This window comes from Myotis myotis, unplaced genomic scaffold (genome assembly GCF_014108235.1).
Source record: "Myotis myotis isolate mMyoMyo1 unplaced genomic scaffold, mMyoMyo1.p scaffold_m19_p_29, whole genome shotgun sequence".
NCBI lineage: Eukaryota > Metazoa > Chordata > Mammalia > Chiroptera > Vespertilionidae > Myotis > Myotis myotis.
In genome coordinates, this window is record NW_023416334.1 from 1,871,938 (window position 1) to 1,899,645 (window position 27,708).

The 27,708-nt window shown below is 48.0% G+C and overlaps 1 pseudogene; it reads left to right on the top strand.

The window, feature by feature from the left end:
- The first annotated feature begins 25,350 nt into the window (after positions 1 to 25,350).
- Positions 25,351 to 25,979, top strand: LOC118649333 (annotated as a pseudogene).
- The last annotated feature ends 1,729 nt before the right edge of the window (positions 25,980 to 27,708 follow it).

The following is a 27,708-nucleotide window of genomic DNA, read 5'->3' on the forward strand; positions in this document are numbered from 1 at the left end:
GGTTTATTCTGTTTGTCAAAGTGCTTATTCTGGGCCAAGCCATGCATGAATGGGTGAGTAGCTCTCTCAAGGGCCTATGACTGGTGAGTGGCAGGACTGGAGTTCAAATCCAGGCCGATCTGAGCCCAGGCCTCTGCCTAGCCCCTGTGCCACATGGCCTCAGCCTGGGCTGCTTTTTGCCAAGCGGGTCAAGAGAGCTGTGTGGGGGTCCTGACCCATGTGCTCAGTGGTTAGAACGTCAGCCCAGGCACAAAGGACCTTGGGTTCAAATCCCAGTGAAGGGCACATACCTGGGTTGCATGTTCAATCCCCGACCCCAGTCAGGATACATGTGGGAGGCAATCAATTGATGTTTCTCTCTCTCCTTCCCTCCCTCCCTCCCTTCTCTAAAAATCAATGGAGCCCAGCTGGTGTGGCTCAGTGGTTGAGAGTCGACCTATGAACCAGGAGGTCACAGTTCGATTCCTGGTCAGGGCACGTGGCCTGGTTGTGGACTCGATCTCCAGTGTGGGGTGTGCAGGAGGCAGCTGACCAATGATTCTCTCTCATCATTGATGTTTCTATTTCTCTCTGCCTCTCCCTTCCTCTCTGAAATCAATAAAAATATATTTAAAATAATAAAATAAAAATCAGTGGAAAAAATATCCTCAGGTGCAGATTAACAAAACAGAGCCGTGGGGGGAGGGGTTGTGAGCAGCAAATCTTTGTTGGAGGGCAATCAGCCCAATTCTGAGACAAAGCAGGACCCTGCAAATAGGGCCCTTGAGGAGTTCAGGCACCAAAACTGAGGCTGGATGCTGGCGCCTAGAATGAGGGGCATCAGGGCTGGCAGCTGGGAGCATATCAAGCCTCCGCGTGGACCTGCAGCCGGCGTCCCCATGGGAGACCCGCCAAAGCTGCCACAGGAGAGTCAGCGCTGGGCACAGCAGAACCAGCTGCCAAGACTGGCTCCGTCCTCAGGAGGCAGGACAGTGAGAAGCTAGGCAAGCTCCTTGGCAAGTGGGCTGGGGAAACTGAGGCAGAGAGCTGAACAAACTGGCCAGCAGTCCACAGCAGATACAGAAGGTCACCAGGCAGAAAGCTCCGGGTGCCTGGGGGGCAAAGCTGGCGAGGAACCTCACCCCGGGTGGCCTTCCTCCCCGGCGTATCGCTGGTCACGCAGTTTGGACCCCTGACCTTTCCCCCCAGGGATAACATCGAGGCCTCGGTTGTGTTTCAGTTCCAGGCCCAGAAAAGCAGCAAACCCAGGAGGGCAATGCCAGGACCAGCTGGGATGACTGACGACCCCCCCCCCCCTGCCCTGGTGCTGTCCAATCAGGGGAGACCCCGACCCTGCAATTGGAATTGAGATCCTCCGCTGAGACCTCCCCTAGACCCACAGCCTTTAAAACGCTCAAGACAAACACCCAATGGAGCAGCCTGCGCCTCTCCCTCCCCTCTCGCTCCCCCTAAACTCTAAGGGACCCCATGAGACTTGCAACCAGGGAAGCAATGGGCAGCGGCAGCCTGTCCCAGGCTCACCCCTGAACCTGTCCCCACGGCCCCCTTTTCTCTGACTCTCCAGTAAGCTCACCGCAGCCCCCTCCTGGCTCACTTCTTTCCCATAATGTTTCTACAGCCAAAGCAGCCCTGCCGCGGCCCTCCTGCTGCTCCTTTTAAACTAGGCCCTTCCTTGTCTCACTGTCCCAGCTTTAATAAAAGAGACTCTCTCCTGCACAAAATCAAAGACCCACACACTACAGGCCGGCCCGAGGCAGGCTGCTCCGGCCCAGTCCCTTTCCAGCAACACTTCGACCAGTGGTTCTCAACCTTCCTAATGCCGCGACCCTTTAATACAGCTCCTCATGTTGTGGTGACCCCCAATCTCATTGTTACAAATTGAACATAATTAAAGCATAGTGATTAATCACAAAAACAATATGTAATTATATATGTGTTTTCCGATGGTCTTAGGCAACCCCTGTGAAAGGGTCGTTCGACCCCCAAAGGGGTCGTGACCCACAGGTTGAGAACCACTGCCTTAGACCCTAAGCTGCGTGACGGGCTCATTAACAGCCCAAAGACATTGGAGTCTTAACCCCCTGAACCCAAAAACATCCCCTTCGACGATGTGGAGTGTAGGAGATCGGCCTCTGTGGTCCATCTTCAGCAAAGTCGACCTTTAATGGAGACTGCTACTGAATTTTCCCAGCAAACAGAATGTGGGGAGGAGGGGAGCGGGTATAAGAACGAAGAGCTGTACATGACCAGCAGCACATTTTCCGGAAGATGCGCCTACACAGAGGGAGGTGGAGACACTAGAAAAGGCCTCCGCCCATTGTTTCAAATGACCCAATAGGAGACAATAAGACCCAGGTGACATATGGGGAAAACTATTAACCCCACAGCACTTAGCCAATGGGGAGCCGGAGGAGGGACTCCCGCACCCCAGGGATAAACAGCCTGTGGTCGCTGCTCCGTGTGCCTGCTCAACTGGACACCGCTCTTGCAAGGCCATATTAAAAGTCTCATTTTGCCATATTTCACATCTCCGAATCTGTTATTTGAATTTGGACAGGTGAGCATTTCTCACAATTTGGGGACACATCTAGGATTTCTGTGCCCGTGCAGAGCGGGGCCCCTCACCTGCTTTTGAGGGGGAAACCTCACCTGCTTTTGGGGGGCCTACTCTGCCTGAGACCCCGTCTCTTCTCAGAGGCCAGAGACAAGCCCAAGACTGTTTTTCAGAAGACAGCAAATCCGACACAGGGGACAAAAGACGGGCACGGGCGGCAAGCAGGCAACCGCATGCCTGGGCCAAGGTAGGGAAACGTGGACTATAGTCAGTCCTGCGTTGGCAGCTGGGTATCCTTGGGGGTTGAGTGTGTGACTGAGGCGTGTCCTGGACACGAAGTGAGAGCAGAGTCCTAATCTGTGGATCCGTTCTCCTGCGAGGGAAATACCAGAGATGGATGAAGCGGATTTGGGGTGTGCAAGAAATCTCCAATAAAGGCAGGTTTGAGCACATAGAACAGTCACAGGGACTTCCTGAGGATGGCAAACAAGAATTCTCGGCCTAGGGAAACTCAGAAAGTGGAGCCAAGAAGGCTCCCTTAGACATTCCCCTGGATAGTCCACTGGGGAGAATGCCGAGGTTCGGCTTGAAAAGCGGGGAGTCCCCGAACCAGGGACAAAGAGAAACAAAAAATGATCAAATATCGTTGTTTTATATGGCCTAAAGACCCAATTTGTAGACCTTCAGTCTTTTGGCCCAACTTTGATTCAGATGAAGACTGGGTGAGCCTGGTCAGCTCCGGGTGGCAAGGGACACCCGGGTCCTTGGCCTGGTCTCTGAGCCCTTAGTCGGATCTGCTCTGGGACAAGAGACATTGCTCTGCGTCGGCGGTCTCTTTTTATGCAGGGCATTCTGTGGTGTCTGGCTGGACAGACGAGGAGCAGCTCTTGTCTGTGGGTTGTGGGTGTCTGTAAATATTGTATGTAGGAGTGTCTCTGTTGATGTTTTATGTTTAAAGATGGGGCACATCTCGCTTTGAGGGCCTAGCTGCTTGTGGCAGGCTAAACCCCTGGCAGGGATTACAGATACTTTCCAGCAGCTGCCAAGAGTTCCTAATCTTGGGGACCCTTCCTGCTCTCCCTCTCAAGGCATCAGCCGCTGGAAACTCTTAGCTAGTGAAAGTTCGTGTCTGTAATGTAACTTGGTTACTGATGTTCTTTGCTTGCCTTCTTATCTTTGGGAGACTTAGTTTGCTCTTTGCAGGTTTATGAACACTAGAGGCTCAGTGCACAAATTCGTGCATGGCCCTGATCGGGGCAGATTGGGGAGGAGGAGATGATGGGAGGTTGGCCGACTGGCCCAACCTGATTGGGGTGATCAGGGCTGGGCTGGCCGGGGGGAGGGGCTGTGGGCAATTGGCCAGCAGGCCCGGTCCCTGATTGGGGTGGGGGGCCAATTGGGGGACGGGCCAGCAATGGGGAGAGGCTGTGGGCAGTGAGCCGGCTGGAGGGCGGGGCCATGGGTGGTAGCCACCAGCTTTGCCCCTGATCAGAGTGGGGGGCCAATTGTAGGTGGAGCTGGCTGGGGGGAGGAGCTGTGGGCTGATAGGGGTGTGGGGTCTGTTTGGGGTGAGGCCAGCCATAGGGAGGGGCTGTGGGTGGTTGGCCAGCCAGCCCTGCCCCTGATCAGGGTGGGGGGCCAATCTGGGGTGGGACTGGGCAGGGGGAGGGGCTGCAGGAGGTTGGCCAGCTGGCCCCACCCCCTATTGTGGGGGGTGATGAGGGGCAGGGCCAGCTTGGGGGAAGGGCTGCAGACCAATAGGGGTGGTGGGGGCCCATCAGGGGTGGGCCCAGCAGGGGGGAGGGGATGCAGGAGGTTGGCTGGCCGACCCCACCCCCTATTGGGGTAGGGGGGCGATCGGGGGCAGGAATGACTGGGGGGAGGGGCTGTGGGCCAATTGGGGTGGGGCAGGCCCATTGGGGGTGAGGCCAACTGGGGGGAGGGGCCGCGGGAGGTTGGCTGGCCAGCTGCACCCTGATCAAGCCAGTTCACTGGCCTCAGTGGTGTCATAGCGACTGGCCGTTCTGGTCATTATGGCGTTCCAGTCACTGGCTTTTTATATATATACTAGGGGCCCGGTGCACGAAATTCGTGCACTGGGTGTGTGTGGGGGGGAGTGTCCCTCAGCCCAGCCTGCCCCCTCTCACATACTGGGAGCCCTCAGGCGTTGACCCCCATCACCCTCCGATCGCCTGATCGGCCCCTTGCCCAGGCCTGACGCCTCCGCCAGAGGTGTCAGGCTTGGACAGGGTACCCCCATCTCCCCCCGATCACTGGCTCTGGCCCCTGCCCAGGCCTGAGGCCTCTGGCCCAGGCTTCAGGCCTGGGCAAGGGGGCCATCATATCCCCCCAATCCCCGGCTCCGCCCCCCACCCAGGCCCCCCCTGGGTTTCCGATCACTGTCAGTGGCAGGGGGCTTCTTCCTGCTTTCCCTTTCGCCTCCCTGCATTGTGCCTACATATGCAAATTAGCCGCCATCTTGTTGGCAGTTAACTGCCAATCTTAGTTGGCAGTTAATTTGCATATAGCCCTGATTAGCCAATGAAAACGGTATCGCCGTACGCCAATTACCATTTTTCTCTTTTATTAGTGTAGATAGAATAGGAAGTCCTCTGTCTCTGCTGTTTGGGCTTTGTGCTACTCAGAACCAAAGGCCATTTGCTGTGCTGGGTTAGTGTGAGATCATTTATTTACAGTAGGGGTTTTTGTTTCTGTTTTTGAGATCTCTTCTTATATGCAAGATTTCATATTGTTTGTCTACTCAGAAAGAAAAAAATCTCTATATATAAAAGGCTAATATGCAAAGTGTCCCCTCGGGAGTTTGATCTCTCGTTATGACGTGTGCTGACCACCAGGGGCCGGCACGGAACATGGCGGGTGACCAGTGGCAGTGGCAGGGTGCTGAGGGAGCGAGGGAAGGAGGAGGTGGGGAGGCGGGGAGGCAGGGGAGGCAAGGGGGGGGGGCACTGCATGGTGGTGGTGCACGGGCAGCAAGGGAAGGAGGAGGCAGGGAGGTGGGGAACCTGATCGGCCCTGATCACCGGCCAGGCCTAGGGACCCTACCTGTACTCGAATTTCATGCACCAGGCCTTTAGTATGGGAAATAAAACCTTCTAAACCCCCCAAGTCTTTTCCTAGGAGGACCAGATCTGCAGAAGTGCCCTCCAGCAGGCTGCAGAAATAGCAGTGGGGGCCACTCCCATTTTGTAAAGAAAAATGAACTAAAATCATACTTCCACATTAAAGCCACTGGAAGCTGGTGCGTTATCCCTGTTACAAAATTTGCCAAAAAAAATTCCTTGGGTATAATAATTGGCCTTAAAATCTCAAAGTTGTTAAGGCAAAATGAATATAACAAAAATGAAGGGTATATGGTAAAGCTTTCTCAGTGATAGTTATATATGCTTAAACATAGTTTTCTCAAGTCTTTGGTTACAAAACTTTGGTTTGTTGGGTTAAATAGTAAAAATTACTAAATATCTAGGTATTTTGAAATAACAGGATATTGAAATATTAATTTGAATTTGCCTTGTATGGAGAAGCTAGAGCAGTGGTTCTCAACCTTGGCTGCACATTAGAATCACCTGGGAATCTTTTTAAAATCCTGATTTCTGGGCCTCATGCTCCGGAAATTCTGTTTCTTTGTTACTAATGTTGTGGCCCCACCCCATAACAAAGAAACAGAATTTCCGGAGGATGAGGCCCAGAAATCAGGATTTTAAAAAGATTCCCAGGTGATTCTAATGTGCAGCCAAGGCTGAGAACCACTGATCTAGAGGATGGATTTAAATCTGTTAATAAATAAGTCTTGTATTTTATTTGAAATATATCTTAAAAATGTGAATGTATTGCTAATTTGAAGAATGTTAATTACTTACATTTCATCTAAAAGTAAGGTTTCTAAGTATTAAAAATGCTAACTAATAAGAAAGAAATTATGGTTTTGGTGTAATAAAAGGTTTGTGAAAGTTGTAAAATGTTTGTAAAGAAAAATGTCAAAAGGAAATTATATAAATGACACAGGCCAGTAAGCCAGAAATAGGGAAACAGAGATGGTTAAACAGCAGTTTGGAGCCATCTAATAAATCCTATCTTCCCTAAACCAAGGGCACTTAAGAATAAATGATTTGCATTTTGACAGAGGGTAAATAGCTTATATCAGCATACTCAGGGAGACAGAGCAGAAATGTAATTAGTGTCATTTGCTGACCACACCCAAGGACAAATGAAGTTAGAGAATAAACCTCAGAAAAATGTTCTTGCTTAAGGCACATGGGAAACTTTGTCAAATAAAGAAATAACTATATTATGCTTTCATTTATAACTCTAATAGTTATTCTAGAATACTGTGTTTGGCAGGAAGGATAAAATTGCATCAGTTGTATTACAATCAAATCCATAATGGTCTCATTTTAGAGACAGTCACTGTTGGTTATAATGCATTTGAAAAAAAAAGTAACATCTTCTGAAGGATCCATGAAAAGGACTGACATTTTCAGATCATCCACTTTGAAATGGATGAAAATGGGTAGAACTTTCAGAGTGCCTGGATTTACAGAAGTACTAGCAGGGAAGATCAGGAGAAACAAAAATTGATTATGGGACACCTGTGCCCCACCCAACCCTCCCCACAGAAGACGGGCGGAGAGGGGTCCCCAGGAGGGAGCGCTTCCCGCCACCACTTCCCCACCGTCCCTCCCCAGGTCTCCAGCCACAAACATGGTTTCAGAAACCTGAGGACCAGCGCTAGCACGCACAGCGCACTTGAGGCTGACAGCACAAAGGACAAATAAATAGGGGGTGCACCACACAAGCTGACACCTCAGCACTGTGGGCGCCATAATCCACCCCCACCCCGAGGACAAGAAAACCAAAGTAAGAACCCACGGTTGCACAGACTGCTCTCCGGCTCCACCAAGATCAGACAGAGGACCAGGTGACTGGACACAAGTGGGTGGGTCTCCAAATGAGAGATGGGAGCAGGAGCTCTGGACTTCTGTCCTGGGCTGGGGGCCTTCCCACCCAACGTGGCCTATGGCCCCCCCAAAGCAGGGCCTGGGGAAGTCTACTACTTCTGAAACGCATGTCAGCGGCCGCTGTACAGGTTAAGCAAAATAATAAGGAAAGAGGAAAATTGAAGTAAAACTATGCGCTTGAAAAAGGTCAGTGTGGGCGCTGCACCACAGGTCACTGCTCACTGCTGCTTGCACTCAGAGGGCTGATGGGCTCCTAGAAACGCATGAATGACTATCAGACAAAAATTGCACCTGGAGGCTCAGGCCAGCATCGGCCTCTTCTTCCTCCTCCTCTCCTTCTGACTCTTCCTCTTCCTCACCATCCTCTATGGCCTCCCCCGTGAAGTGCAGCACGGCCCCCGGGACTAGCCGCTCATGGAAGAAGTGTCCTTGCTCTTAAACCTGTCTAATTGCCTACCACATCCCCTCAAGGACCTTGCCTCTGAATTCTTTCAGGGAAAAGGGTGTAGAGCAGCCGTGGGCAAACTACGGCCCGAGGGCCAGATCCAGCCCGTTTGAAATGAATAAAACTATTGAAAAAAAAAGACCGTACCCTTTTATGTAATGATGTTTACTTTGAATTTATATTAGTTCACACAAACACTCCATCCATGCTTTTGTTCCGGCCCTCCGGTCCAGTTTAAGAACCCATTGTGGCCCTCGACTCAAAAAGTTTGCCCACCCCTGGTGTAGAGTCATTTCTGAAACTACTTCATGCTGAGGAGGGACGAAGGTTTTCTTTTAGAGACAGGAGATTCTTGTTCTCTGTCAGAGGGACAATGAGGCCTGGGCTCAGAAGGAGGTGTTCAGAGGTGGTATTTCCTGAGTATGAGTAGGGCTTGTTAGCTGGTGGAGACAAGCTGTGTTATAAAATTTCAAAAGTTAGAACAGTAAGAATTACGACAAATGGTCTGGTGGAAGAAAAAAAAAACACATTTCAGTTCTAATAATTCCCTATCCTATCGTCCTATATAATAAAAGGCTAATATGCAAATAGACCGAACGGTGGAACAACTGTTCCCTATGACTGGTAGGAGGGGGCGGAGGCGCAAAGGGGCAGGCTGGGCACCCACAGACAGCAACTGAAGTTCTGAAGAGATATCTCAGCTGTGAGGAGGTGCCACTGAGAACTCTGGGATCTAATCCCAAAGCTGGGCTCCCCAGCAGAGAGAACAAACTGAGGAGTGTACCCACATAACATCTAGCTGTGAAAAGCAGTGGGGTGCTGTCTGCCAGGGAGTGGCAGCTGAAAATTCAGGCACCCTCTTAAAGGGCCTATGCACAAAAATTTCCTGTGGAGCCACCCACCTTGTGCTCTGGCAGAGGGAGGGTGAAAGTGGACTGGAGCTGTGAGAGAAGAAGCCAGGACTGGGGACTTGGGAAATAGAACTCAGAATGCAGACACCCCAAGTTTCCTGGGCTGAGCCATTCCCTCACACAGCAGGGGACATCTTTCCCACATAGACACCTGCCCTGCCTGGGGGAAATACAATAAACACACCCTATTGGAAAACACCTTGCCCTGAGGCCACTTAAGAGATTAAAAGAAACAATTAGCCTCCAGGCAGAAGCAACTGCCCCACCCTGATGAAAAACACTCTCGCCACACCTGAGGACGATTGCCTGGGAGCAATTCAAGTCAGAATCTTAATAGTCTGTAGACAGAGGTGGTCTCTGGAGGCTTTTAGTCTTTGCCTGATCCAATTAATCAGAAACAGCCTTTAACACTGTCCTGCACTAGAGATTGAGAGGTATAGAGAATCTACATAATACATGGTCACAAACCCATACAACCAAAATGAGGAAACAAAGAAACAACCCCCAAATGAAAGAACTAGGAAATTCTCCAGAAGAAGAGATAAAGGAAGCAGAGATAAGAAATTTATCTGAAACAGAGTTCAGAGTAATGATGTTAAAAATGCTCAACAGTATGAGAAAAGATATAGTAACTATGAAAAAAGAACAGTCTGAGATAAAGAATGACATAACACAAATAAAGAACACATTGGAAGGAATACACAGCAGATTAGGGGAAGCTGAGGATCGAGTCAGTGAATTAGAAGACAGAGTTGAAAATATCACTCAATTAGAGAACCCAAAAGAATAAACAATTAAAAAACAGGAGGACAGCTTAAGGGAGCTGTGGGACAATGTGAAATGTAACAATATTAGAATAGCAGGGGTGCCAGAAGAGGCAGAAAGGGAGAAAGGCATAGAGAAGGTGTTTGAAGAAATAATGGTAGAAAACTTCCCTAACCTGGTAAAGGAAAAAGTCACACAAGTTCAAGAGGCACAGAGAATCCCAAACAAGAAGAACTCAAACAGACCCATGCCCAGACACATCATAATTAAAATGCCAAAAATTAAAAACAAAGAGAGAATCTTAAAGGAAGCAAGAGAAAAGAAAACTGTTACCTACAAAGGAACTCCCATAAGGCTGACACCTGATTTCTCATCAGAAACTCTACAAGCCAGAAGGGAATGGAAAGCAAGAATCTGAGACCAAGATTGCTATATCCAGCAAGGCTATCATTCAAAATAGACAGTCAAATAAAGAGCTTCCCAGACAAAAAAAGGCTAAAGGAGTTCATCACCACCAAGCCAGCATTACAAGAAATGCTAAAAGGATTGCTGTAAGGGATTGTTGAGAAGAAACAGAGAGAGAAACCTAGCCATGCAGAATTAAAATGGTTATAAATAAGTACCTCTCAATAATAACCCTAAATGTAAATGGATTAAATGCTCCAATCAAAAGGTGTAAGGTAGCTGAAGGGATACAAAAACATGACCCAACTATATGCTGTCTACAAGAGACCCACCTCAGAACACACACCGGATGAAAGTGAAGAGATGGAAAAAAATTTTCCAAGCAAATAGAAAAGAAAAAAAAAAGCTGGAGTAGCAATACTCATATCCAACAAAATAGACTTTAAAAGCATCATGCTAAGCGAAATAAGTCAGAGAAAGGTAAATATCATATGATCTCACTCATTTGTGGAATATAATGAACAACATAAACTGATGAACAAAAATAGAGCCAGAGAGAAAAAATATACTACAATATAATAGAAGTAACCTGTTATTTGCAGATTTTTAAAAATAAATTTCTTTATTGATTTCAGAGAGGAAGGGAGAAGGAGAGATAGAAACATCAATGATGAGAGAAAATCATTGATTGGCTGCCTCCTGCACACCCCCTACTGGGGGAACAAGCCCACAACCCAGGCATGTGCCCTTGGCCGGAATCGAACCTGGGACCTTTCAGTCTGCAGGCTGACGCTCTATCCACTGAGCCAAGCCGGCTAGGGCTGTTTGCAGATATTTAATATTTCCTTTAACTTTTGTGATATCATACTATGTAAGTACAGTTTTGGTAATATTATTATACTGAAAATCCTTTTATTCTTGAAATATTAATATTTATTGCATGTAATATTATTATATGTGAGATCATTATTCTTGAATAATTGGTGTTTATTGCATGTAACATCATATTTAAAATCGTTTTTCTTAAGATATTAATGTTTATTGCATGTAACATTATTATATTTAAGATCATTTTTCTTGAAATAAAATTTTAAAAAAACTGAAAAAAAGAGTGAATGGTTTATACTTTTCCCCAACCAGAGAGTGAATAGCTAGAGGGGAACCAGCAATTGTTCCCAACTTTATCCGGGATCCTGATCGGTTCACAAAGAAATTTAACTGTTAGAACATGTAATCCTGGTTATTCTGACCTGTTCCAATTAATACACCTCCTGGCTTCTGAGAGCCAGGCAACAGAATTACTCAAGAAGGCCTGCTGTGAAACTGTAGAGTCTGTTTTTGCTTGAAAAAGCCAGGTCACCCTAAGAAAGAGTGTATGCAGAAAACGGGATTTACAAAGAGGAAACAAAGAGAAGCGAACGTAGGGATGCTCCGAGGACTGAGAGAGGGTATCGTCCCTTCTCCTCACTCATACCTTCGGAGAAACTGAAATTATGATAAAAGGGGACGTTACCGAGGCCCTTGCAGATACTGGGACTACTTTATCTGTTCTTGTCCTGACCCAGCTAAGTGTCCGTCTCCCTCAGAGTGTTCTGTACAAATGGCAGGGTATCTAAGCAACCAATGACTGTTTTAAAATCAGAGCCTGTCCCCTCTCAACTAAGGCAGCATATATCTTACTGGTCAAATCGGCCCCAATTCACCTGACCTGGAGAGATTTTTTCTTACATCAGTGATGCCCACATATGTGTATGTGTGTGTTTCAGAAGGGTAATATGTATTTAGAACTAAATGAACCAGATACTGAGCCAAAAGGGGAAAATGATGATTTTTAAAATGGAACCTCCCAAGAGGAAACTAATCTCGAGGCTGACGGAACGTTTGCTAACCATCTTTTCTTCATTATCAACTTCCACGCAAGCCCGAGAGAGGCTTAACAGGGCACCCCTCCCACTCAGAGTGGCCCAAACAGCTGAGTCGTGCAGAGATGCCTAACTCTCAACTTGCTACACATGTCTCTGTAGATGGGGAACCAGGCCGCAGTGCCTTGAGAGTCCCTTTTTTGGGGTACATACTCCCCAGTCAGGAGAAATTTAATTCTGGGCCCCTTAAGAAAAAGGTTAATCTTTTGCAGCATAGCCTGGCCCCACTATAAGTGGGCCATGGAGAGGTTTGGTCAGTTATTGGCACCAGTACGTTTAATGCTACCCTGCAACTAGCCCTGTTTTCCCATCCCCAGGGAAGTGAATGGAGAATGAGGCCTTCTGAGATCAGTATGTCTTTTCCATACATGCAAGCCCTTAGAGGCTCTCAGAAATGACTCTCAGTTCTATGCTATCTGTAAACTAGATATCTCTGTAATTGCCACAGAGCCTCAGGGAAAAACGTACTCAGATGGAAAAACATTTCAAAAACGGTTAAATGAATTTGTTAGTCCTTTGCCAACATTTGCAAATCCTTGAGGAATTAAAAAAGAAATACTGTCTTTGTTTTACAATGCAGCCTTTTTTAAAATATATTTTTATTGATTTCAGAGAGGAAGAAGGAGGAAAAGAAATATAGAAACATCAATGATGAGAATCATTTATTGGCTTAAGATATTAATGTTTATTATCCCTCCTGCCCCCTACTGGGAATCGAGCCCACAACCTGGGCATGTGCCCTAGACCAGAATCAAACCCAGCACCCTTCAGTCCACAGGCCGATGCTCTATTCACTGAGTCAAACCAGCTAGGGCTACAATGCAGTCTTTACACAGTCAGAGATGTGTGGTTCCAGAGTATCAAAGCCCACTACATCTTTTTACCTTCCCCAAATCTCCCTTGTTCAGCTCAAAATGCTTATAGATAATTGGTTTTTGGAAACCAAAGTCCCAGGACCTTTGAAATGCAAATACCAAGAACTCTTGTCTGGGCCATTTTTATCTCACTTTAACTTATTTCAACTACATTAGTAAATTTTAATTAAAGTTATTGAATTTATAGATATTTTGAAATAACATGAAATACTGAAACATTGATTGCTGGATAAGTCTTAATTCACCTGTTTTTGTCTTGATTGCAAAAAGTCTGTAAAGTAGGTTGGAGCTGTTGATGTAATTAATATCTTGTGCTTTGTTGAAGGTGTGTTTCTTGAAAGTGAGGTACCCAATGTGTTTAAAATGTGTTCATAAACATCAATCTAAGAGAAGCTGGTCATTTTACTTTATTTATTTATTTATTTATGTATTTATTTATGTATTGTTTATTATTGAAAATTGAGGCTTCTAAGAGTTAAAAGTTCAAGTTAAGTTGGGAGGAATTACATGGTTGTGATAATAGAAGGCATAAGTATGGAGATTCAGTTTTGAAGGAAAAGGAAGAAAGTAACTAGTGCTAAGACAATTATTTCTGAATGGGTAAGAAGGTTTGAAAATTGTAGAAAGATTTATAAAATTGTGAAGGTTATAAAAGTGTGTGAAAGCTTTAAGTTTATTTAAAAATGTTTGTTTTCTTTGCAAAAATTAATGTTTCAAATTAGGTTGTGGTCTTTATGAGTATGGTCTTTATGTGATACTAGTGGCCTGGTACACGAAATTCGTTCATGGGGGAAGGGGGTGTCCTTCAGCCTGGCCTGTACCCTCTCCAATCTGGGATCCCTTGGGGGATGTCCGACTGCTGGTTTAGGCCCAATCCCTAAGCTGGCAGTCAGATATTCCTCTCGAAATCCCAGACCACTGGCTCCTAACCACTCACCTGCCTGCCTGCCCAATTGCTCCTAACCACTCTGCCTGCTGGCCTGCTCGCCCCCAACTGCCCTCCCCTGCTGGCTTCATGCCCCCAAATGCCCTCCCTGGCCAGCCTCATGCCCCCCAACTGAGAGATGACTGAGTCATTCCAATGGGTCCTGGAATACCTAAAGGATTTATTCTGTCTTATTAAAGAAATGTCCTTAAACTAAATTAGGCCTATCCTATCTAATAAAAGAGAAACATGGTAATTGGTGTACGACCGCTACCCTTCCCATTGGCTAATCAGCAAGATATGCAAATTAACTGCCAGCCAAGATGGCGGCCGGCAGCCAGGCAGCTTGAAACTAACATGAGGCTTGCTTGCTTCAGTGACTGAGGACTCCAACGTTCCCCGCCTGCCTTGCCGGCCTCTGAGCCTGCAGTTTAAGAAACATTGTAACGAATATAGAAGCTAAACAAAACCCCAGAAACCTGCTTTCAGCTAGCTGGGATCTCAGAGCTGGAGTTATACATTGTTTCGATTATAGGACCAAAACAAACCAGATACCTTCTTTCAGCAGCTGAGGCCTCAGAGCTGGAACCAGAGCTAAAGCTGGCCCAGAATAAAAAAAAAGAAAAAGAAAAAAAGGAGTAGTTGGGAGCTTCAGTCGGCCTGAAAACAGCCCTCAGGCCCTCACCCAGACTGGCCAGGCACCCCAGTGGGGACCCCCACCCTGAAGGGTGTGTGACCAGCTGCAAACAGCCATCATCCCCTCACCCAGGCTGGCCAGGCACCCCAGTGGGGACCCCCACCCTGATCCAGGACACCCTTCAGGGCAAACCAGCCAGCCCCACCCATGTACCAGGCCTCTATCCTATATAGTAAAAGGGTAATATGCCTCCCAGCACCGGGATCAGTGGAGCCGCGAGGCCTCCCGGCACCGGGATCAGCGTGACAGGGGGCAGCGCCCAAACCCCCTGATCGCCCTGCTGCTCTGTCTGTGACAGGGGGCGGGGCCACAACCTCCCTATCTGCCCTGCTCTGTTCGTGACAGGGGAAGGTGCCCCAACCCCCGATCAGCCCTGCTCTGTGCCTGATAGGGGGGAGCTCCCTAACCCCCTGATCGCCCTGTGGCTCTGTGTGTGACAGGGTGCAGTGCCCCAACCCCCTGATTGGCCCTGCTCTGTGTGTGACAGGGTGCGGCGCCCCAACTCCCCCCCACCCCCCACCACGGGCCCTGCTCTGTGTGTGATGGGGTAGAGCCATAACCTCCCCATCGGCCCTTCCCTGAGTGTGACAGTGGCAGCGCCCCAACCCCCTGATCGGCCCTGCTCTGTGGGTGATAGAGGGCGGCGCCCCAACCCCCTGATCGGCCCTGCCCTGAGTGTGACAGGGGGCGGTGCCCCAACTCCCCTATCAGCCCTACTCTGTGAGTGACAGGGGGGAGCTCCTCAACCCCCTGATCGGCCCTGCTCTGTGCATGACAGGGAGGAGCTCCCCAACCCCCTGATTGACCCTGCTCTGTGCATGACAGGGGGTGGTGCCGCAACCTCCCCATCGACCCTGCCTTGAGTGTGACAGGGAGCGGTGCCCCAACCCCCGAATCGGCCCTACCCTGAGTGTGACTGAGGGTGGCGCCGCAACCTCCCCATCGACCCTGCCTTGAGTGTGCCAGGTGGCTGCGCCCCAACTCCCCAATCGGCCCTGCTCTGAGCCCGACCAGGGGCTGCACCTAGGGATTGGGCCTGCCCTCTGCCACCCAGGAGCAGGCCTAAGCCAGGAGGTTGTTATCTCCCGAGGGGTCCCAGACTGCGAGAAGGCACAGGCCGGGCTGAGGGACCCCCCTCTCCCCCCCGAGTGCACAAATTTTTGTGCACCAGGCCTCTAGTTTATTATACTTGAAATTACATGGGAAGCTTTGTCAAATAAAAATTAATAATAGTTATGTTCTATTTGTGTATATATATTAAATCTTTATTGTTGGGAGTATTACAGATGTCCCCCTTTGTTCCCCCATTGCCCCCCTCCACGTGGTTCCCACCCCATCCCAGGCCTTCACCACCCTACTGTCTGTGTCCATAAGTAAGATCTTGGTTAATCCCTTCCCTCTGAGATTTGTCGGTCTGGTTCATGATTCCATGCCTCTGATTCTATTTTATTCACCAGTTTATTTTGTCCATTAGATTTCTTGGTCATTTATTTTGATTTTTAGATTCAATTGTTGATAGATATGTATTTGCTGCCATTTTATTCTTCATATTTTTTATTTCTTCTTCGTCTTCTTCTTCTTCTTCTCCTTCTCCTTCTCCTTCTCCTTCTTCTTCCTCTTCATTTCATGTTTTACTGGTTTGGTGGTGATGAACTTCTTTAGCTTTTTCTTGTTTGTGAAGCTCTTTATCTGATGCTCAATTCTAAACAAGAGCTTTGCTGGGTAGAGTAATCTTGGTTGTAGGTCCTTACTATTCATCACTTTGACTATTTCTTGCCACTCCCTACTGGCCTGCAAAGTTTCTATTGAGAAATCATCAGTTGTATGGCTTCTTTTCTCTTGCTGCTTTTAAGATTCTCTCTTTGGCTTTAATTATTTTAATCATGATGTGTCTTGGTGTGGGCCTCTTTGGGCTCCTCTTGTATGGGACTCTCTGTGCTTCCTGAACATGTAAGTCTATTTCTTTCACCAGGCAGCGAAAGTTTTCTGTCATTATCTCTTCAAAAAGGTTTTCAACATCTTGCTCTTTCTCTTCTCCTTCTGGCACCCCCATAATGTGAATGTTGGTGCGCTTGAAGTTGTTCCAGAGGCTCCTTACGCTATCTTCATATTTTATTTATTTATTTATTTATTTATTTATTTAATTTTTGCTTCTTCATATTCCAAATAATTGATTTGATTCTCACAATCCTCCACTCTACTGTTGAATCCCTGTAAATGATTCTTTCTTTCAGTTAGTGTATGCTTCATTACTGACTGGTCCTTTTTCATGTCTTTGACATTCTCACTAAGATCCTTGAAAATCTCATGAAGATCCTTGAGTAACCTTATAACCATGGTTTTTAACACTGTATCAATAGTTTGCTTGCTTCCATTTCTTTCATTTGTGACATGTTTGTCTCCACATTTGGCTGCTTCCCTGTGTTTGTTTCTATATATTAGGTAGAGCTGCTATGTCTCCTGCAATTGGTAGAGTGGCCTTATGTAGTAGGTGTCCTGTAGGGCCCAGTGGCTCAGCCTCCCCAGTCACCTGAGCTGGGCACTCTCGGTGTGCCCCTGTGTGGGCTGTGTGCACAGTCTTGTAGTTGAGCCTTGATTGCTGTTGGCATCACTGGGAGGAATTAACCTCCAGGCCAATTGCCTATGAGGACCAGCTGCAATTACAATGGAAGAGCTGTTGTCCTGGAGACACCTCTATGGAGCAGTACTTGCTTCAGTGGGGCTTTAGTGCTCACTGAATCTGCCCCTTGAGTGTGTCACTTGTGGGTGTGTAGAGTTGTAATCTGCTATGGTCTGAAGCTGTCCACTGGGTGCACTGGCTCTGGGGCCTCCACAGAGGTGCAAAGTCAGCCACTGCCTGGGGCCACCCAGCAGGAGCTATAGAGAGATCTGCAGATGGCTGCTACATGTATTGGGCTTGGAGGTGCCCAGGCAAGGCCAGCTGTGAAGCAAGGCAGGCTGGTGTTAGTGCCATGCCTTGGGCCTTTTTATTGATAGGTTTGAAGTATACTGCCACCATCTGCAGCTTGTTTGACAGATTTTAGCAAAGTCTGAAGCCTAAGCCAGGACAGGCCATTCATATGGAAAAGCTGCTGCAAACAGCTTGGGTGGGACTGCAAATTGGATGGGATAGGGTCTCAGGGAATCTCCAGGGCAGAGCAAACAGTGCACTCCAGACTGATGGAGATTCAGATATGGCTGCCAGTCAGCTCTGTGACAGGGAAGGTCCCAGCACCGGAACAATGACCCCGGCGAGCACCCTTATCTGGGAGAAAGCTGCCCCAAATTCCCGCCCCAATGCCAGACAATCCCGTTCCTCCACATATGTGTCTGGGTGCCCCAAAGCCACCTAGTGCTGGGAGTCTGAGTAAGTTCATGCACTGGCCCTTTAAATGGAACACCTGGGTCTCCAGCAGCCTCCATGTCACTCAGCCACAATCCCCACTGACTTTTACAGCCCGTAGTTGTGGGGACTTCTCTTCCCAGCTCTGGGACCCTGGGCTGGGGTCTGGTGTGGGGCTGGGACCCCTTGCTCCTTAAGGAGGCCTCTGAAGAGATGACCTCCCTCCTGATTGAAACACGGCACACGTGGGTGTCAAACCAGCCCGTTCCGCACTCCCTCCCTCCTACCGTCTCACTGTGCCTTCTTCTCTGCTTCTCTGGTTGTAGGCCTTCCACTCAGCCAGCTTTCAGGCAGTTCGGAATGATGGTTGTTCTGTATTTTAGTTGTAATTTTGATGTGGTTGTTAGAGGCGGAGAGTAAAATGGGGTTACCTCCACCGCCATCTTGGTTCTTTTTATACATATAATTTATTGAAATAGATGTTCTAGAAATTTCAGTCTACTCCTGAAAGGAACTTACAAAGATTCAGAGCCAAGTCCAAACACGAAGCTCCCAGGGGCAGTAAGTGTCCGGTCAGGGACACCAGGCAAGCCGAGAGTGATGGTTCCCTGTGGGGGCATCTGGCAGTGATACTCCAGATGTTTGTGTTCCATACATTGGGCGTTTATGAATTATTTTCAATGCTCCATATACCTTCCCAATAAGCCATGTGCCATATTTAAAAATCTTACATATTATTTGTTCTTTATATGCTGAAATTATGTATTGTACTAAATATGTATAGACTTTATATTATTCTCTATGTCATTTTACAGTAATTATTATTTACCAAGAAACTGTTGTCTCAGAATGTTATAACTTATAGAAAAAAGCAAAGTTTTTTATCAATTGCATTATAATCAAATCTATGACCATGTCACTTTAAGCTTTGTCATTCATAGATAGTCATTGTTTTACTTTGCATTTGCAGATATGTTACATCTTTAGAAAAATCCATGAAAAGGACTCTGATTTAATCTAAATTGCAGGCTTCTAAGCAGGTCATATCTTTTTTATTTTTTAATTGATTCCAGAGAGGAAGGGAGAACGAGAGAGAGATAGAAACATCAATGATCAGAGAGAATCATTGATCAGCAGCCTCCTGCACGCCCCCCACTGGGGATTGAGCCCGAAACCCCGGCATGTGCCCTTGACCAGAATCGACCCGGGGACCCTTCAGTCCACAAGCCGACGCTCTATCTACTGAACCAAACCAGCTAGGGCTAAGCAGGTCATATCTTTGAATTGGATGAAGATTTAAGATAGAACTTGAAAGAATAACTGAATTCATAAAAATACTGGCAAATAATCAGAATAAACAAAAATAGGTATGGGACTAAATGAATTTAGACTAATTATTATTCTTATGACTGTTTAAATATTGCTGATCTTTAAATCTTTTGTGTCCTAAATATAAAGAAAACTAAAAAGTAAACATTCTGCATCCTGGGCACTAATAAGTTAGTAACATTCATTTCACACTAGGAAACCATAGCACCTACAGGTTTACTCACACACTCCGAGGCCACCGTGCCCTGGGCCCTGGGGACCTAATCCTCCAGGCAGGCAGGAAGAGTTCCGGGCACCAGAACCCCGGGAAAGGGAGGGCGAGGAGGGGAACCCCTTCACTGCCCTTGCACACTGAAACCAAATGCTGCCACAGAACCAGGCATGCACAGCTGAAGCCAAAATGATGACCCGACAGGGCAGAGTCCAGCCCTGGAAAACCTGGGAGAAGAGCCAGGCCCTCTGGCAGTGCAGAACCCCGGCAGGTTCAGAAAACTGACCAGCCAGGGTGGAAGGTCCCACCCAGGCCCCACCCAGGCCCCGGGAGAAGCAGGAAGCAGGCCAGTGGCCTGAATGGCAGCCCACCCGCCACCGAGAATTAAGAAAACTCACAGACTCCCTCGCCGGTTTGGCTCAGTGGATAGAGCATCGGCCTGCGAACTGAAGGGTCCCAGGTTTGATTCCAGTCAAGGGCACATGCCTGGGGTGTGCAGGAGGCAGCCAATCAATGATTCTCATCATTGATGTTTCGATCTCTCTCTCCCTCTCCCTTCCTCTCTGAAATCAACAAAAATATACCAGTATTTTAAAAAAAGAAAGAAAACACACAGAGGATCACCCGCCCTCCACATCTCCAGGGCACATCACCTCCGCCTCGCCTGATAAAATCCCCCCACCATATCCAAACCTCTTCCCTGTGTGCCCTCCCCACCCCCCATCAACACAAGGAATGTATGCAGTCAATAGCTCCCCTCTGCCCGAGATGAGCTTCTCTGGTTTCCTACTGTGTAATTTACCTGTGCTTCTCCTGGGAGCTTCTAATGTGCAATTCAGACAAATTAGTTTAGTTATCTCAACCCTTATCTATAGCCTAGGTCTCTCTGCCCTTAACCTTTAGCTCCACCTTGAGGCTTTTCAAAAAACAACGCAAAGAAAGTCCATCTGAATTCAACCGCAGGCACAAGAAAGAAAAGGGAAGATGAGGGCCCCTCTCTCACCAGTACTATCACCCGGCAGAGAAGGGCCGCGGGGCAGAGCCTGTGGTTGCACAGCCGCCTGGGTTCCCGGACATGGCCTTGCAGTCGGGTGCCGGGTACGGACTTCTCTGGCCCATGACTGACCTATCCTGTCACGGAGTCTTCAAGTGGCAAGCACCCTGACGGCTCTTAAATGCTCATCCTGCGCGTGGAGCGGCAACGCAGAGAGAGAGGGACAGCCCCGTGGACGACAAAACGATGCAAGAAGGAAGAAAACACAGCCAAGCCCTTCAAGCCACGGTGGTGAGGAAGCAATCCAAGTCCTCACACCATCATGTTGGCACAGATGTTAGCCAGAGGGGTCAGACCGCACCTTGGTTCAGCCACCTGGGTACCTGAGTTCCGGCTGGAAAAGAATCCAGAGCCAGGCAAAGGTGACACCCTGCGGGAGAGGCCTGGGGGCGGGGGGGTGGGGGGATGAGGGGAAAGGGCAAAGCACAAGATGCTCAAGGGTTGCCAACTGGAGGCCCCAGAAAATGTTACCAAAGAGGGAGCCTGGGCCAGCCGTGTGGCTCAGTGGTTGAGCGTGGTCCCATGGACCAAGAGGTCCGGTTCGATTCCCAGTCAGGGCACATGCCCGGGTTTTGGGCTTGATCCCCTGTAGGAAGCGTGCAGGAGGCACCGATCGATGATTTTCTCTCATCATTGATGTTTCTATCTCTCTTCTCCTTACTTCTCTGAAATCAATAAAAATACATTTTTTAAAAGGGGGGAGGGGGATCTGGCCCTGAGGGAGCCTGCCCAGGGCCGGCCGGAGTGTGTGTTCTTGACTTGGTGCAGGAAAGATGTCACACCATGAGCCCGGGTGATTTTCAGAGGGTGATTATTAAAGCTGGGGCAGTGCAACAAGGAAGGGGCTGGGGTAGAAGCAGCAGGAGAGCCACGAGGTGGGGAAATGCGCCTTGGCTGGGCTGCTGGGGCTCGCTGAGACGTTAGAGAAAAGGGGTCCTGTGGACAGGGCTGGGGTTAGCACAGGATGAGCTGCCACTGCCCATTGCTCCCTGGTGGCAAGCCTCATGGGTCCCTTAGAATTTAGGAGGAGCGTGTTTGTGGGGGAAGAGGCGCAGGCATGCTCTTGGGAGGGAGAGCACTTGCCGGGTCCTTTGTCTTGAGGCTTCTCTCTCTCTAACAGGCGGGCATTTGGGGAGGTCCCAGGGGAAGACTCAACAGAATACTCATCAGCTTTGCAGGGGTGTCCCTTCAGGGTCGGGGGCTCCACTGGTTGGTGGGCGCCAGGGCAGGGGGCGTTGGTCATTGCAGCTGGTCCTGGTGCCGCCCACCTGGATTCGCTGCTTTCTGGGCCTGGAGCTGAAATACACGGAGGCCTCGCTGTGATCTCTAGGGAGGAGACTCGGTGTCTGCTGTGAAGTGCTGGGCCAGTTTGCTCAGCTCTCGGCCTCATTTTCCTCTTCCACGTCACCCCCTGAGAGGTTTGCCATGGTCCTCACACCCAGCTCAGAGCCCTGGCTCAGAAATTTTGCCTGGGGTAGCATGGGGGTGCAGAACCAGTCACCCCAAGATGTGCTCCTGTCATGTGCAGATGGTTTTGAGCTACATTAGCTGCAGGCTCTAGAGACACTTCTGTGCCCCTCCCCCCAACTCCCCAGCTACCTAGAAGAACTTGAATTAGGGCCTTGCCCATAGTAAGAGATTGTCAGAGATGACTTTTTAAAACTATCTACAGGGCAGGGCAAACTTCTATTTACCTAACATCTACTCTACTTATTTTCAATGCTTTTAAAAAATATTTTAGTCCTCAGCTGGTTTGGCTCAGTGGATAGAGCCTGTGGACTGAAGGGTCCCAGGGTTGATTCTGGTCAAGGGCACATGCCTGAGTTGCGGGCTCAATCCCCAGTAGGGGGCGTGTAGGAAGCAGCTGTTAATGATTCTCTCTCATCATTGATGTTTCTATCTCTCTCTCCTCCCTTCCTCGCTGACATCAATAAAAATATTTTTTTAAAAGATTCAATTTTTTAAAAAATTTTCATCTACTCTTCTTATTATCCTGCAATTGTGGGGGCAACAGGAATGGCCCCAGGTGTTAGGCCAGTGGGTTCACACCAGACCTGCATTCAGCATCCTCGGTACTTGAATTCAGAGCCAAGACTCAAACTATAAGAGAACATTTACTTATAAAATCATGGAGGTAGAAGTAATTCATATAGGAAATGGGATCCCGGTGTGCTGTCCTCTGGGGTCCGGCAGCTGGTCTGGTCTGGCCCGGGTGCGGGGGGCTGGTGTTCCTCACCCGAGAGCTGGGTCACATCTCGATCGGGAGGTGCTAGCTGTTCTTCTGTCGTCTGGCAGAGAGAGGACGTGCAGCGGCGTCCCTTGCCAGACTGACAAAAGGACGTGCCTTTGTGGCTGTCTCCACAGGCGAGCACTGTTGGCTGGTCAGCACCATTTTTAAAGCCTGTTCGCACCCGCAGCAGTTCAGGTGGCTATCAGTGAATTACGTCAATGTACACATGTTAACCTCAAACAGGGCGAAGGGCTATGTGGTTATCTAGGGAGAGTACAACACTCACAGAAATGGTTATCTTGGCCAGTCACTCTGACTCAGTAACTGAAGTTCAAATCCTTACCTATGGGGTACACATGCTTCAGGGCAATGGGGAATGTGTCCTTAATATCACACTTCAAGTTTCAAGAAAGTTAACTCAAACATTTTAAAACCTTTTTAACATTTTTAGCTATTTTAAAAACATTTTTAAACATTTCTATATTTTACTACAACAGTGCCCTTGACTGGAATCAAACCCAAGACCCTCCAGTCCTCTGGCTGAAACTCTAACCACTGAGCATCCAGCTAGGGCCTAGGGATTTCAAGGGTGGAGATTTTAGGGGATGATCACAATGAATATTCATCAGTTCCCAGGTGTGTCCTTCCAGGGTAGGGTTCCCTACTGATTGACTGATTGGCACCATGGCAGGGGGTCGTTATCCAAGGCAGCTGGGTGTGAGGTCAGCATGGGGCTGCTTATCTGGTTTTGCTGCTTTTCTGGGCCTGGAACTGAATACAATTGAGACCTAGGCGTTATCTCTGGGGAGGAAAGGTCAGGGGTCCAAACCTCATGCCCAACGATATGCTGGGGAGGAAAGGTCACCTGGGAGCGAGGTCCCTCCCTCCAGTTGATTGTCCTTTGCTAGGCACCTGGGCTGCCACCCTGGTGACCTGTTCCTGGCCCTCGTCCTTGCTCTGCTCATATCTGTCTAACTGCCCACCACACAATGACTCTTTGAAGCCCCAAGTTCAGAAGGACTTACATACCTACTCATCCCTAGTCCAGAAGGACTTACATACCCATTCCCTTTCTGTCTCTGAATCTCTCATGCATGTCTGCAGGGTTCCCAAACATATGTATGTGCTAAATTTGGTTATTTTTGCTGGTTAACTGTCTCATGTCTATTTGATTATGAGATCAGCCCAAAGAACACTGAGGGTAGAAGAAAGTTTTTCCACCCCTCAAAAAAAACCAGCCATAAAACAGAGAGCCCTACTCGCTCGCCGAAGGAACTGACCTCATTGGAAACAGAGACTGAAGATGTGCAAGCCTCCAGGTGTTCTCAAGGACAGCAGAGGTCCTGGAGAAAGGCAATCCAGAGATTCCCGGGTCAGGATGAACTGCGGGCTGGCCCGCGTGAAGGAAAGGACAAGGAAATAATACAAGTAGGTGGAACCCTCCTGGGATCAGAACAAAAATCAAATATGGACCCCACACACTATCCCTTCAAAGGAGCTGGGAGTTGATTGGATTCGTTTGTAGAGCAGTTTATGCCCCAGGGCATAGTTGAAAAAAATGGTAGAGATATCTGAGGAAAATAGAGCTTCCGTGGGTGTGGCCAGGGGAAGGAGCAGAAGCCTGCCCAACCACCCCATCCCAGGCTGAGTGGGCACTTACCCAGGGCCGTGCCTCCCTGTGAGACACAAGAGGCCGGACACTGTGCCGAGGACAGCGGCTTTCCTAAAAACCCTAAACAATTCAACAAGAAAATCAAAGTAACAAGCCCCAGAGGAAGGAAACTCATACCCAGAGTCGCTACAATATATTTTCTGAAATGTCCACTTTCTCACCCATCAGTATATGTATATGACATGCAGACGCACACACAAAATAAACGGGAAACATGACCCATGTACTGGGGGGAAAGGGTGGGGAGGGGAATCAGGCAGCCGAGACTGCCTGTGAGAGAGACCAGATGTCAGAAAAAGACTTTTATAAAAAGAAAGTATTGACTGATGAGAGAGAGAGAGAGAGAGAGAGAGAGAGAGAGAGAGAGAGAGAGAGACTGATTTGCTGTTCCACTTATTCACGCACTCATTGGTTGTTTCCAGTATGTGCCCTGACTAGGTATCGCACCCACAACCTTGGCGTATTGGGATAAGGCCCCAACCAACTGAGCTACCTGGCCAGGGCCATAAAAGGACTTGAATGAGCTGCAGTCATTTAAAACATGTTCACAGAACTAACTAAAACCACGATTAAATAAGTAAAGGAGGTTATGATGACATGTCTCACCAAACAGAGAATACCATAGAGGGATATAAGCTGTGAAAAAGAGCTAAATGAAAGTTAGGGGGTTGAAAGTATAATAAAAATGAACAGTTATATTCTATTTGTGTGTGTGTGCGTGTGTAATCTTTATTGGTGAGAGTATTGCAGATATCCCCCGTTTTTCCCCCATTTCGCCCTTCTACCAGTCGATGTGTCTCTCTCACGTCTATCTTTCTCTCTCTGTCTCTCCCCCTCACGTCGGGTGAGGATTAATAACAACAACAGAAAAGAAATATTGGCCTGAAATGAAACACTAGACCAAATGGACATAATTGACATGGACAGAACCTTTCATCCCAGAACATCAGACCACATATTCTTCTCCGGTGCACATGGAACATTCTCAGGGATAGACCATCTATGGGGCCACAGAACTAGCATCGAAAAATACAAGATGCTTCCCCAGGCGGCTGCCGAAGATGGCGGAGGGCAGGGCCTGGTGCTCGATGGCCGAGGCCATCTCCTGGGCCGCCTGGCGGCCATCGTGGCCAAGCAGGTCCTGCTGGACCGCAAGGTGGCGGTTGTGCCCTGTGAGGGCATCACATTTCTGGCAATTTCTACAGAAACAAGTTGAAGTTCCTGGCCTTCCTCTGCAAACAGATAAACACCAACCCATCCCATGGCCCTTAGCACGCCCGAGCCCGCAGCCGCATCTTCTGGCAGCCGAGCGAGGCACGCGGCCCCACAAGACCAGCGGCCAGGCCCCTCGGATGCCTCTAGGTGTCTGACAGGGTCCCCCGCCCTACGACAAGCAAAGCGAATGGGGTTCCCGCCGCCCTCAAGGTGTGTGTCTGAAGCCTCCCGGGAGTCTGCCTGCCGGGGCGCCTGGCTACGAGGGTGGCTGGAATACCAGGCCGGACAGGCCCTCTGGAGGAGAAGAGGAAGGAGAAGGCCAAGGTCCATCACCGCAAGAGAAAGCGGCTCGTGAGGCTACGGAAACAGGCCGAAAAGAACGCGGAGAAGAAAACTGACAAATCCACAGCGGTCCTCCAGGCCCATGGACTCCTGGTCTGCGCCCAGTAACACTGACTGTTGTTCCTCACGCTTGGCCTGGCCTGCCCTTCCTCCATCGCCCCCTAGGATGTGGGGAAGCCCAGGGGCTGTTCCGGGGCCACAGGCACCTTGCCTTGGGCCTTAGAAGGCTGGGGACACGGAAGGAGCCTTAGTCACTGCTGTTTAAAGAAAGGCCTTTTAAAAGCTTCACATGGCCCTGTCAGTTGGGCATGATTTGCCTGTGACCTACTCAGAGTTTTAGGAAATGAGCACCTGGAACAGCTGGTTCCCTTTCAGCATTTACAAGCTGGAGAACTCTTTAAACTTCCCACACGATACTAGACTGCAGCTGTTAGGATGCAGCAGCTGCTGGGGGCAGGATGGACCTGGTGTTGCACAGAGGGATTTACAGATGCGCAGGCAGGACGGCAGCCACAGGTCTCAGGCATCGCACTTGCACGGTTTTGTACCTTGTGATAAGAAAATGAATAAATTATTTTTAAAGAAAAAAAAATTCAAGAAGACTGAAGTTATACCAAGCATATTCTCTGACCACGATGCCTTGAAATTAGAAATAACTGCAAAACAGAAGGAAACCCACAAATAGGTGGAGATTAAACAGCATATTACTAAAAAATGACTGAGTCAAAGAAGAAATAAAAGATGAAATCAAAAGATATAAAGAGACAAATGAGAATGACAATATAACATATCAAAACCTCTGGGATGCAGGGAAAGCAGTAATAAGAGGGAAGTTGGCCCTAACTGGTTTGACTCAGTGGATTAGAGCATCGGCCTGCGGACTAAAAGGTCCCAGGTTCGATTCCGGTCAAGGGCATGTACCTTGATGCAGGCACATCCCCAGTAGGAGGTGTGCAGGAGGCAGCTGATCGATGTTTCTCTTCCATTGATGTTTCTAACTCTCTATCCCTCCCCCTTCCTCTCTGTAAAAATCAATAAAATATATTTTTAAAAATAATAATAAGAGGGAAGTTTACTAGTATATCATTACAGGCCCATCTCAAGAAACAAGAGAAATCCCAAGTAAACAACATAACATCATGTCTTAAAGAGCTAGAAAAAGAACAAAAGCAATCCAAAGTCAGCAGAATAAAGAAAATAATAAAAATTAGAGCAGAATTGAATGAAATAGAGAACAAAAAGACTATCCAAAAAATTAATAAAACAGAGTTGCTTCTTTGAAAAGATTAATAAAATTGATAAACCCCTGGCTAGACTCACTAAGTAAAAAAGAAGAAAGATCGATATAAACAAAATCAGAAGTGAGAGAGGAGAAGTCATCACAGACATCACAGATACACAAGGATCACACTAGAATATTATAAAAGACTACAGCCACCAAATTCAATAACCTAAAAGAAACGGGTAAGTTCCTAGACTAAATCATGAAGAACTGGAAAATCTAAATAGACTGATCAGCAATGAGGAAATTGAAACAACCATCAAAAACCTCCAAAATTCAAAGTCCAGGACCAGATGGCTTCGCCAGTGAATTCTACCAAACATTCGAAGAAGGTTTAAAACCTATCCTTCTCAAACTCATCAAAAAATTGAAGAGGAGGCAATACTTCCTAACACATTCTATGAGGCCAATATAGCCCTAATACCAAAACCTGGCAAGATGATAAAAAACAAACAAACTATAGATCAATATCTCTGATGAATACAGATGCAAAAATCCTAAACCAAACACTAGGAAATCGAATACAACAGTACATCCACAATCTCATACATCACG